Source organism: Dasypus novemcinctus, chromosome 4, assembly GCF_030445035.2.
Source record: "Dasypus novemcinctus isolate mDasNov1 chromosome 4, mDasNov1.1.hap2, whole genome shotgun sequence".
NCBI classification, from domain to species: Eukaryota; Metazoa; Chordata; class Mammalia; order Cingulata; family Dasypodidae; genus Dasypus; species Dasypus novemcinctus.
The window spans coordinates 17681189-17694897 of record NC_080676.1 but is presented as its reverse complement, the minus strand read 5'-3'; positions in this window follow the sequence as shown (position 1 = coordinate 17694897).

The window sequence follows — 13709 nt, the reverse complement described above, 5'->3', positions numbered from 1 at the left end:
AGACAGATGTACATATCCAAGAAGCACAGCGCACTCCACAAGTCATAAACCCCAACAGGCCCACCCCAAGACATATACTTGTCAAATTATCCAATGCTCAAGACAAAGAGAAAATCCTAAAAGCAGCAAGAGAAAAGAAAACCATCACATACAAGGGAAGCTCAATTAGATTAAGTGCTGATTTCTCTTCTGAAACCATGGAGGCAAGAAGACAGTGGTATGATATAGTCAAGGTACTAAAGGAAAAAAATTTCCAACCAAGAATACTCTATCCAGCTAAACTAGCATTCAAACATGATGGAGAGTTCAAAATATTCGCAGACAAACAGAAACTGAAAGAGTATACCAACAAGAAACCTCCCCTTCAAGAAATTCTAAAGGGAGTTCTGCAGGAAGAAAGGAAAAAACAGGAAAGGCAAAGTTGGAGGAGAGTATAAGACCAACAACAACAACAAAAAAGACAAAAAAAAATATACAAACAAAATATGACAAACACAAATCCAATCAAAATATGGCTAACACAAATAATTCCTTGATAGTAATAACACTGAATGTCAATGGATTAAACTCACCTATCAAAAGATTCAGACTGGGACACTGGATAAGGAAATATGACCCATCCATATGCTGTCTACAAGAGACACATCTTAGACCCAGAGACGCATGGAGATTGAAAGTGAAAGGCTGGAAAACAATCATACAAGCTAACAATAACCAAAAAAAGGCAGGAGTAGCTATATTAATATCAGACAAAATAGACTTTAAATGTGAAACAATTGTGAGAGACAAAGAAGGATACTACATTTTAGTCAAAGGGAAAATCTGTCAAGAAGATCGAACAATCATAAATATCTATGCCCCTAACAAGGGTGCCTCTAAATACGTCAGGCAAACGCTGGAAAAACTAAGTGAAAGAATAGATACATCTACAATTATAGTGGGGGATTTTAATACACCACTATCAACTCTGGACAGAACATCTCAAAAGAGAATCACCAAAGAAACAAAACATCTGAATAGTATATTAGAGGAGCTCGATCTAATAGACATATATAGATCGCTACACCCAAATACAGCAGGATATACATTTTTCTCAAGCGCACATGGATCATTCTCCAAGATAGATCATATGCTAGGCCACAAAGAAAGGCTGAACGAATTCAGAAAGATTGAAATCATACAAAACATTATCTCTGACCACAGTGGAGTCAAGCTGGAGATTTGCAAGGGAAATAAGCCCAGATTTCACACCACAATTTGAAAATTAAACAACACACTCTTAGAAAAACAGTGGGTCAAAGAGGAAATCTCAAAAGAAATCAATGACTACCTTGAAACAAATGATAATGACAACACAACATACCAAAATTTATGGGATGCAGCAAAAGCAGTACTGAGAGGGAAGTTTATAGCCATAAATTCATATATCAAAAAAGAAGAAAGAGCAAAAATTGAAGAACTAACTGCACATTTGAAGGAATTAGAAAAACAACAACAAAGTAACCCAACAGGAAGAAGAAGGAAGGAAATAACAAAGATAAGAGCAGAACTAAATGAAATAGAAAATAAGAAAGCACTTGAACAGATAAACAAGACCAAGAGCTGGTTTTTTGAGAAGATTAACAAAATTGACAAACCTTTAGCAACACTAACAAAGAAAAAAAGAGAGAAGATGCAAATACACAAAATAAGAAATGAGAACGGCGATATCACCACTGACCCCACAGAAATAAAGACTATCATAAGAGGATATTTTGAAAAACTATATTCCAACAAAAACGACAATCTAGAGGAAATGGACAAATTCCTAGAAACACATAAACAGCCCATATTGACAAAAGAAGAAATTGACGATCTTAACAAACCAATCACAAGCAGAGAGATAGAATCAGTTATTAAAAATCTCCCAACTAAGAAGAGCCCAGGGCCAGATGGCTTCACAGGTGAATTCTATAAAACATTCCGGAAAGAACTGACACCAATCCTGCTGAAACTATTCCAAACCATCGAAACAGAAAGAACATTACCCAACTCCTTCTATGATGCCAACATTACCCTAGTACCAAAGCCAAACAAAGACATCACAAGAAAGGAAAATTACAGACCAATTTCTCTAATGAACCTAGACGCAAAAATACTTAACAAAATACTTGCTAATCGTATTCAACAACACATTAAACGAATTATACACCACGACCAAGTGGGATTCATCCCAGGTATGCAAGGATGGTTCAACATAAGAAAATCAATCAACGTAATACACCATATAAACAGATTGAAGGAAAAAAATCACATGATTATATCTATTGATGTGGAAAAAGCATTTGACAAAATACAGCACCCTTTCTTGATAAAAACACTCCAAATGATTGGAATACAAGGAAATTTTTTGAACATGATAAAGAGTATATATGAAAAACCTAAAGCCAATATTGTTTACAATGGAGAAATCCTAGACTCCTTCCCTCTAAACTCAGGAACAAGACAAGGATGCCCACTGTCGCCGCTCCTATTTAACATTGTCTTAGAAGTACTTGCTTGAGCACTGAGGCAAGAACCAGAAATAAAAGGCATTCAAATTGGAAAGGAAGAAGTCAAAATTTCATTATTTGCAGATGACATGATCCTATACATAGAAAACCCTGAGAGATCTACAACGAAGATTCTAGAACTCATAAATGAGTTTAGTAAAGTCGCAGGTTATAAGATCAATGCGCAAAAATCAGTAGCATTTCTGTACACCAATAATGAGCAAGATCAGGAGGAAATCAAGAAACAAATACCATTCACAATAGTAAATAAAAAAATCAAATACTTAGGAATAAATTTAACTAAAGAGGTAAAGAACTTATACACTGAGAACTATACAAGATTGTTCAAGGAAATCAAAGAAGACCTAAATAAATGGAAGACTATTCCTTGTTCATGGATAGGAAGACTGAACATTATTAAGATGTCTATCCTACCAAAATTGATCTACACATTCAATGCAATCCCAATAAAAATCAATGCAGCCTTCTTTAAGGAACTAGAAAAACTAACTATGAAATTTATTTGGAAAGGAAAGAGACCCCGAATAGCCAAAGACATACTGAAAAAGAAAAACGAAATTGGAGGAATCACACTACCTGACTTCAAAACATACTATAAAGCTACGGTGGTGAAAACAGCATGGTATTGGCATAAGGAGAGACATATAGACCAATGGAATCGAATTGAAAGCTCTAATATAGAACCTCACATATACAACCACATAATATTCGATAAAGCCACCAAACCCTCTCAACTGGGAGAGAGTGGCCTATTCAACAAATGGTGTCTGGAGAACTGGATAGCCATATGTAGAAGAATGAAAGAGGATTACCATCTCACACCTTATACAAAGATCAACTCAAGATGGATCAAAGACCTAAATATAAGAGCCAAGACCATAAAAACCTTAGAAAGCAGTGTAGGGAAACATCTACAGGACCTTGTAATAGGTAATGGATTTATGAATATCTCACCAAAAGCACGAGCAGCAAAAGAACTAATAGATAAATGGGACTTCCTCAAAATTAAAGCCTTCTGCACCTCAAAGGAGTTTGTCAAGAAAGTAAAAAGGGAGCCCACACAGTGGGAGAAAATATTTGGCAATCATATATCTGATAAGAAACTTATAACTTGCATATATAAAGAACTCCTACATCTTGAAAATAAAAAGATAAACAATCCATTTAAAAAATGGGAAAAAGACTTAAACAGACACTTCTCCGAAGAAGAAATACAAATGGCAAGAAAGCACATGAAAAAATGTTCCAAATCTCTAGCTATCAGGGAAATGCAAATCAAAACCACAATGAGATACCATCTTACACCCATAAGATTGGCAGCTATGAAAAAAACAGAAGAATACAAGTGCTGGAGAGGATGTGAAGGAAGGGGAACACTCATCCACTGCTGGTGGGAATGCAGAAGGATCCAACCATTCTGGAGAACAGTATGGCGGTTTCTCAAAAAACTAGCCATAGATTTGCCATATGACCCAGCAATACCACTGCTGGGAATATACCCAGCAGAACTGAAAACAAGAACACAAACCAATATATGTACACCAATGTTCATAGCAGCATTGTTCACCATTGCCAAAAGTTGGAATCAACCCAAATGCCCATCAACAGACGAGTGGATCAATAAAATGTGGTATATACACACAATGGAATACTACTCGGCTGTAAGAACAAACACACTACAAACACATGTGATAACATGGATGAATCTTGAGAACCTTAGGTTGAGTGAAGCAACCCAGACATTGAAGGACAAATACTACATGACCTCAATGATATGAAATAAACAAGCTGCCCTAGATAGCAAGAGACTGAACGATAGGCTTGCAGGAAATCGGAGGGTGGAGGAAGGATATGAGCCGATGTCTGCAGGGGTGGAATTTAAGACGAGATGGTGGTAAGTATGAACACAAAGAAGAGATAAAAGGGGGGCAAGGGGTTGCCTTTGCTTGGGGCTTTGCGGGTTTGAGGGTGGCTGGGGAGGGACGGGTGGGTAATGTTGCCCAAAAGTGGGGGGAGGGAGGGGTAGCATACGAAACAGGAGAGGGTCAGGTGTTGGTGGAGAGTAAAATGCCGAGAAAATCATATCAAAATATAATAAAGAGGGTTACCTGTTTAGAATGCTCGGAGGGGAGGGTCTGATGCAGGACGGGCTCCTGGGGAATGTCTAAATGCTCATTCTGCCAGAGTGGGTGACACCATGGGGTAGAAACCCAAGTAGTGAGAGTGGGGGTGGACCCACATCCTGGGGAGGACTAATGCCATCCAATAGAGGGAACTGTATCCCTCGAGAGAAAGGGTGGCTCCCAGGGCATTGGGGCAGTTGAGCAAGTTAGGCCCTGAACACTATTCCATCTATCTCTGGAAGTGGCTCCTCAGGAAACGGAGGTTGGCTATCACTGTGGGCACCAAGGTGGAAGGAAAAATGGACGTTAAATGTGTGGAACCAAAGTAAATGGGGGGTAAGAGAGGAGTTTCTTGAGAGTACACAAGGATGGATATAAAACATGTAATATTACACCATAACATATAGGAGATGACAGACTGATAATGTAAACCATAATGTAAAACATAGGATAACTAAAAATGTAAAGAACTGTGTATCCTAAAGTATGCACCATAATGTAAACACAGATGTCACCTTGTTAGAAAGCTAATGTCTCAGACTCTGTACATCACTTTAAGTAAATATGATATGAATAGGGCGTAAGAGTATCACTGTGGAAGGGAAAAGGTTTTCTGGTGGATGTGTGGGAGTGCTGTATATTATATATATACATTGCTGTGGTCTAGGACTCCTGTGAAGAAAAGCTGAATAATTAGGGGGGGGGGGGGGAAAAAAAAAAAAAAAAAAAAAAAGAAAAAAATAGGATGTGGAATTTTTTCAAGTCAACATTCTTTATCTAAGTTCTTTATCTAACTTTATCCAAGTTCTTTATCTATCCTTTAAACTCATCGCTATATGCCATTCCCTAGTAAGGGACCATGACATTATATTGGGCTTCAAATTTCGGGGAGTTCTGGATCACAGAGTGTTTCAACAATGGCAATGGAGGGATACTGGTATGGGATACCAATGACAGATGATATATGACTGACAGGGAGCTGTACAGAACATATGTCCAGGGTGCATGGTAATGTTTGGATATACTCATAGTGGCAACAATTAAAAACCACAGTAGGGGGGGTACTGGGTTCCTGGCCAGTGGTGCTCTGTCGTGGTCCCTAGGGGAGCAGCGACAGTCTCCCAGGTACAGTGGTGGGGACCGGGAGGGAGTGAGGGTTCAACAGTGAGCCCCTGATACTAATGACTATGCTTGTGAGCTGATAAACCCAAAATAATAACAAGGCCTAGAGCAACTTTGTGCCTGGGAATTTCCTTCTGTCAGCCTTCATGTTACTCAAATGTGGCCAGTCTCGAAGCCAAACTCAGCATGTAAATGCAATGCCTTCCCCCCAGCGTGGGACATGACACCCGGGGATGAGCCTCCCTGGCAACGAGGGACCACTATCAACTACCAACTGATGATGCAACTGGAAAATGACCTTATACGGAAGGTTCAATGCGGATCAGCAGAATATCCATGTCTACATAAAATACCATGACTTTAAAATGCTGTTTGACCTAAAGTAAGGGGGAAATGGAAAGGAGAAATGAGTTTATATGGCTACGAGTTTCTAAAAAAGAGTCTGGAGGCTGGCAGAAGGTTTGCCCTCATGCACAACTGAGCAGAGTCAGAGAGACAGATAAAGCAGATACAACCCCCAGATATTGGTTCCTTTGAGGGCTAAAGAGACCCATGGGAGTTATGGTCATGGCCGATGGGGTTAACTACCAGGGCAGATGGCCCCTCTTTGGAAATGGTGTTTATGTGTGATGAATCTGGACTCAGATGGGATCTCCCTTCATAAGACTTTCATGCTAATGTGCTGGAGGTGCAGTTAATGTTGGGGTTTAAGATATATTTAGGGGATTTGAATCTCTGGACTGACAATGTGATAGCCAGATCCTGAGCCTCAACAGACTCCAGCACCTACAATCTGATTTATTGGACTTACCACACTCAGCTAAGATGGAGGTGAAGAAGGACAACCACCACACCATGGAGCCTAGAGTGATTACAACTGAAAATGGGAGGATTGCATCCAGCATCCAGGTGGAATCTGAGCCTCCTCTTGACATAAAGGTGCAATGGACACAACCAATCCAGTGTCCACATAGAAGAGGTGGCATTGGATTGGGAAAAGTGGACATAATGGACAAAGGGTATGGGGAAAGGCAGGAAGAGATGAGAGGTGGAGGCGTCTTCGGGACATGGAGCTGCCCTGGATGGTGCTTCAGAGGTAATCACCGGACATTGTAAATCCTCACAGGGCCTACCTGATGGAATAGAGGAGAGTATAGGCCATGATGTGAACCAATGTATATGAGGTGCAGAGGTGCCCAAAGATGTACTTACCAAATCCAATGGATGTGTCATGATGATGGGAACGAGTGTTGTTGGGGGGGGGGAGAGGGGGGGTGGGGGGGTGGGGTTGAATGGGACCTCACATATATATTTTTAATGTAATATTATTACAAAGTCAATAAAAAATAAAAAAATTAAAAAAAAAAAAAAAAAAAAAGAAACCAAAGGAAAACACTGGCTAACTATCAGCCACCTGGTTAAATATAAAACCCTATTATGTGAAAATTCACCCATGCAACTGGAACTTGTAAAAACCCTGAATCCTGCTAACATGCTACCCATCAAGCCAGGGGTTCCAACCCATAACTGCCTAGAAACATTACAAGAAGTGTATTCCAGCCAGCTGCACCTCCAAGACCAGCCACTACCAAATCCCGACATGGAGTTCTTCATGGATGGGAATAGCTTTGTTTAGGGCAGTGATCAGCAAGTGGGATACACTGTAGTAATCTCCAAAACCACAGTAGAGGCCCAGCACCTCTCAGATAACACATCAGAACAAAAAAACCGACCTCATTGCCCTAACGTGAGCCCTACAATTTGTGGCTGGAGCCAAGGTTAACATCTACACAGACTCCAAATATGCTTTCCTTACCCTGCATGCACATGGAGCCTTATACAAACAAAAAGGATTCATTAACTCAGGAGGAAAGAGCATTAAATATGGCACACATATTCTGGAACTACTAAAAGCAGTTTGGGAGCCCATCAAAGTCGCCATGATGCACTGCAAGGCACACCAGACAAGCCACAACCCTGTCACTCAAGGAAATTGGAGGGTAAACACTGAAGCAAAAAAGTGGCATGGGAAGGATTCCTATCTGAAAACCTGGCCCCCGCCCTCATTCCTCAGCCTCTTAATTATCAAAAACTCCAGTATACACTGCTTGCTCTCCTCCCGCAGCCTCTGAATCATCAGGAACCACAATATACACAAGCCAAGAGAGAGTGGATACTTTCTGAGGGTGGGACACAAGAAGAAAATGGATGGTGGACATTGCCCAATTACAGAATAGTCATGCCTCAAATATTAGCCACAACCATAGTTCAGGACTACCATGAAAACACACACTTGGGGAAAAGCCATCTTAAAGAAGTGTTAGAAAGATTCTTCTACATTCCAACTCTAGCCACTATCACCCATGCCATATGCCAGGGTGTGTGACATTTGCAAAGACTAGCTCTCGCCAGGGACCCATGGGAGCCCCAGGAGTCCAAAGAATCAGCAATATTCCTCTTGAAGATCTGCTAGTTGATTTCACCAAAATGCCATGATCCAGAAGCTATAAATCCCTCCTAGTCTTCATTTTCACCTTTTCTGGCAGGGTGGAAACCTTGCCCACTCAGACTGAAGAGACTGAAGAAGTGGCCAAAGTTCTCAGAGAAATCATTCCTTGATATGGGCTACCCCTCTCAATTGGCTCTGACAATGGACCCACCTTTGTCTCCAAAATCACTCAAAAGATTGCCAAAGCACTGTGCATCTGCTGGAAACAGCACACTGCTTACCATTCTCAAAACTCAGGAAAAGTAGAGTAAATGAACTATACAATAAAAGCTTATGTTGCCAAAATTTTCCAAGTAACTGGACTAACATAAGTTCAAGTACTCCTGAGTGCCTTCCTCCAAGTTTGGGCCAGCCAAAGCCAAAAGCTAAACCTAACTCCTTATGAAATCCTCTTTGGGAGGTCCCCCTTATCTGAAATATGGAAGGGGATCTCAGAGAAAGAGGAAATGTATCAATAGCTCAGCAAATGATCAGCTTAGGAAAAACCCTACAAATTCTGCATCACTGGGTCCAAGAAAGGGTCCCCATTAGTTTAAACAGCTCCATACACCCATACAAGCTAGGAGATGCAGTCTGAGTCAAAGACTAGAACTCAGCTCCACTAACCCATCAACAGTGGGAACCCTGTCTTATCATTTTATCCAATCCCAGTTAAAGTAGCTGAAATCACCCCATGGATACACCACAGCCAAGTCAAGTGAGCTGCCACAGAGTCCTGGACCTGTATTCCAGATACCCACAACTCAACCAAACCTGTCTTGCAAAAGAACAAAACGCCAAACACTGCTCCAGTCATACTCTGGAAGCTAACCTGTCCACACAGCACTGAAGGTTGAGGATAGAACACCGAGCTCTTCTCCAATCACATCCCAGAAACTGATTGGTCTACACATAGACAAAGAGTAGGAATCTGATTTAATCCCAGTTACAATGCCTCTTCAGTTATTTTCCCTACTCCTTACCCTGACCCTCCCCTGGCCCCAGGTCAGCACCACAGAGTGTAAACCATGTATCCAGGAAGGGCAAATGGGGGCCCATGTCAATACCACATTAATATATCATAGCCATTACACCTGCAAGGGCCATATAACCACCTGCTCATTTCAAGGAATCTCCTATAATGTCTGTAACGTATCCAGCCAAATAACCTGCTATGACCCCAAACCTCCAACAGTCTCCTGTAAATGTGAAATAAGAGTATTTAATCAAGACAGGAAGCTACTGAACTCCACCCCAGTCACTAGCTGGAATCAATGAGTGTCCCTCTTGTTTGACACATGTCAGTTTATAGACTCCAGGATACCATGGAACACCGACTATGGAGGGCTCAACTGGAAGCAGGAATACACACATAAAAATAAGTATTTGTGTGCTCCAGAAATGAAAAGTGCAGACCAAGAAGGGGCTTCTGTTGCAAAATACACAGGTGCATACTACTGCCTCTATTAGTCCTATGTCACCTGGGCCACCTGGAACACAGACACAACTGAACAAACAGCTGTTCTCACCAAAATAATGGCCCTGACTAACTGTCCACATGGTCAATATAACCCCATAAACCCCACCATCCTTAACCCTGAATCCTGGCAGACTCAGGAAGTCCAAATGGGCCTCCACTTTGACAGTAGAGGAGTTGACCCAGGAGCCTACATCTGGGTTGGGTATTGGGAACACCCACTCACAAGTAAAACCCACTTTGTGTTTCACTCCTTCTATGAAGGAATGGAAAAGCCCTTTTCCATTCCACAAGTAGCAAAAAAACTCTTTATAAACCTAGCTGAAGTAGTAGGGGCAGTCTTCAATGTCTCCTCATGCTATGTATGTGAAGGTACTAATATTGGGGACCAATGGCCCTGGGAAACTAGAGAATACAATTACAGCCAACCATATAATGAAACTGGCCTCCCAGCCATCCCCTGATAGTATGTGGCCCTTGCAAACTTCTGTCATAGGAAAATATTGTGCTTCAAGGGTCTTCTTAAACTCCTCTATATCTGTTGGAAATCTAACATGTACAGGGAAAAAATTTCAAAAATACACCACCAATAAAACAGAGCCGTGGGAAACATGGAATAAATCTGACCTCATTCTCAAAAATTGTACTTTCCTCAAATTAATCACAGTGTGGAACTAGGCCACAAAGGACCCCTTTACTGCCTCAAATGGTCTGTACTGGATTTGTGGAAAAGTTGCATTCTGAGAACTTCTCCAAAACTGGTGTGATACTTATATGCTCAGTAATAAAATCCTCCTTCCTCATTCCCTTAGCAGAAGGGAAGAAGCTAAGCCAGCCAGTATATCAAAACATAAGAGAAAAAAAGGGCTGTCATTACCTGGGGAGGTGAATAATGGCTCCCTGAGCATATAATCCAGTACTATGGGCCAGCAAATTGGGCAGAGGATGGCATGTGGGGTTACTGAACCCCTATCTATATGCTAAACTGAATCATCCACTTACAAGCTATGGTAGAAATAATAACTAATGAAACTGCCCATGTTCTAAACTTAGTAGCCCAACAGCAAACTAAATTCAGGAACACTATCTCTCAAAACCATCTCACCCTAGACTATCTCCTGGCAGCTGAAGGGGGAGTTTGTGGAAAATTCAATCTAATTGCTGCCTTGAACTAGACAGTATGGAAAGGTTATCAATGAAATTATAAACAAAATGGTAAAAATTACTCATGTTCCAGGGCTGACCTGGAATGGTTGGAATTTAAGCAATCCCTTTGGAAGCTGGCAGTCAATAGCAAACAATTTCAAGCTTCTGGTGGGAATAATTACCTTCCTCATAGAAGGATGCACCATACTTCCTTCTCCTCCCTTTCATCATAAGCAGGATACGCACTCTAATAAATGATATAGTAAAGACACAGAGAGCTGCCCACCTCATGGCTCTATATACATACCAGTCAGTCCAGAGAGACTTTGAAAATAGTGATGTCGAGCCTTAACAAACTTAAGCATGCATCAAAGGGGGGAAGTAATATGGCCTGTGCATAAATTCAAACTTACTCTATATCTAAATATGCCTAGTTCCCAGAAAGCCAATTAAGTGATGTAGGCTCTATAGGCTTTGGATATTCAAGGAGGATGCAGCTTTAATATGCTAATTGAAGCTTACATGGAATGTGGGAGATATGTGTTAATTCAAACTTACCTGGAATGTGGGAGATATCTGTTAATTCAAGGCCTATCTGATATTCAGACAAACACTTGAAATTCTAAAAAAACTAACAAAGAAAATCCTTTTACATAAAAACACCATTTGATTCCCCACTCCTACATCCTCTGTATAAAAGGAACCCAAAAATCCTATTCAGGGCTCAGTTTTTATGAGGGCAGAAGTCCACGAAGCCTGGCCAGCTGTTGATAAATCTTCCTTCTCAGATTCTTGCATCCTGGTCATCAATACCGTGAACACCCAACTTCTCTCTGCTACAACAATAGTAACCTGGGAAAATTAAGGCAGGAAAATTTTAATACTTCCTGGTACTCTAGTACTTTTATCAGAGAGAAAACTGTATTTTTCATTCTTTAACCTTAATAAATATACAGTTTCACAATCTGCTTTTTTCAACTTATCATTATGCCTAAGTATTTTCCTACATTCAAGCAGTGCATATCCAACCTTTTAATAACTATATCATATTCCATAGACCAAAATATACTTACCAATTCATTCATTGTTGGAAATTTAGAGCATTTCTAAATCTCTACTCTGAATGATACTGCAATGACCGTATTTTGTGATTACTATTTGCATGGAATATCTTTTTCCACACCTTCACTTTCAGCCTGGTTGTGTCCTTACAAATGAGGCAAGTCTCTTGTAGTCAGGATATAGAGGGGTCATAATTTTTTAAATCCATTCTGTCAGTCTACATCTTTTGATTGGGGAATTCAATCCATTCATATTCAGTGTTATTACTGTAAAGGCATTACTTACTTTGTCCACTTTATCCTTTAACTTTCCATTGTCATATCCTACTATTGTCCACCTTTTTTACCTTTTAATTTACCCTTCCTAATAATTTTCATTTCAACATTCTTCAAGTCTCTCACCATTGTTATTTTTCCTTTCAAACTATAACACACCCTTTAGTATTGCTTGTAAATATGGTCTTTTGGTAACATATTCTCTCAGTTTTTGTTTGCCTGTAAAAGCTTAAACTCACCTTATTGAAGGACAGTTTGGCTGCATAAAGAATTCTTGGCTGGCTCTTTTCCTCTTAAATACATCACGCCACTTTCTTCTCACCTTCATGGTTTCTGATGAAAGATCAACATTTAGTCTTATTGAAGTTCCCTAGTATATGAAGCTTTGCTCTTCTCTTCAGAATCCTCTCTTTATCTCCGGTTTTTGTTATTCTGAATAGTAGGTATCTTGGAGTAGTTCTATTCAGATTTAGGCTATTTAGGGTGTGTTGTCCTTCTTAAATATTGATATTTATGACTTTCATAAGGAATTGCAAGTTTTTGGTGATTATTTCCTCAAATATACTTTCTGTTCCTTTCCCATTCTCTTCCCCTTCTGGGACACCAATAAGGCATATGTTTGTGTATTTCACATTGTCATTCAATTCTTTGAGACCCTTTTCCATTTTTCCCATTCTTTTCTGTTTACCTGTCTTTTCAAGTTTTATCCCCAATTTCACTAATTCTGACCTCCATCATTTTGAATCTGCTGTTAAAAACCTCTAAGGTATTTTTTACCATTTTTTCTTTTTTTGTCTTTTTTAAAATGTTACATTCAAAAAATTTGAGGTCCCCATATAGCCCCCACCCCCCTCACCCCACTCCTTCCACATCAACAACCTCTTTCATCATCATTGCACATTCATTGCATTTGGTGAATACATTTTGGAACACTGCTGCACCACATGGATAGTGGTTTATATTGTAGTTTACACTCTTCCCCAGTCCACCTAGTGGGCCATGGGAGGACATACAATGTCCAGCAACTGTCCCTGCAATACTACCCAGGACAACTCCAAGTCCTGAAAATGCCCCCATATCATATCTCTTCTTCCCTCTCCTACCCTCAGCAGCTACCATGGCCACTTTCTCCACATCCATGCTACATTTTCTTCCATTATTAATCACAATAGTTCCAGAATAGAATATCAGTAAGTGCACTCTAATCCATACTCTATTCCTCCATCTTGTGGACCCTGGGATGCTTATGTCCAGTCCCCCTCTACATCAGGAGGGGGCTTAGATTCCATATGGATGATGGATGCAATTCTCCTGATTGCAGTTGTAGGCACTCTTGGCTCCCTGGTGTGGTGGTTGACCTTCTTTACCTCCCTGTTAGCTGACTGGAATAAGTACAATAAACCAGAGGGTAGGAGTTGCACATCTGTTTAGGTTCAGGATCTGGCTAGCACATGGACAGTTCAG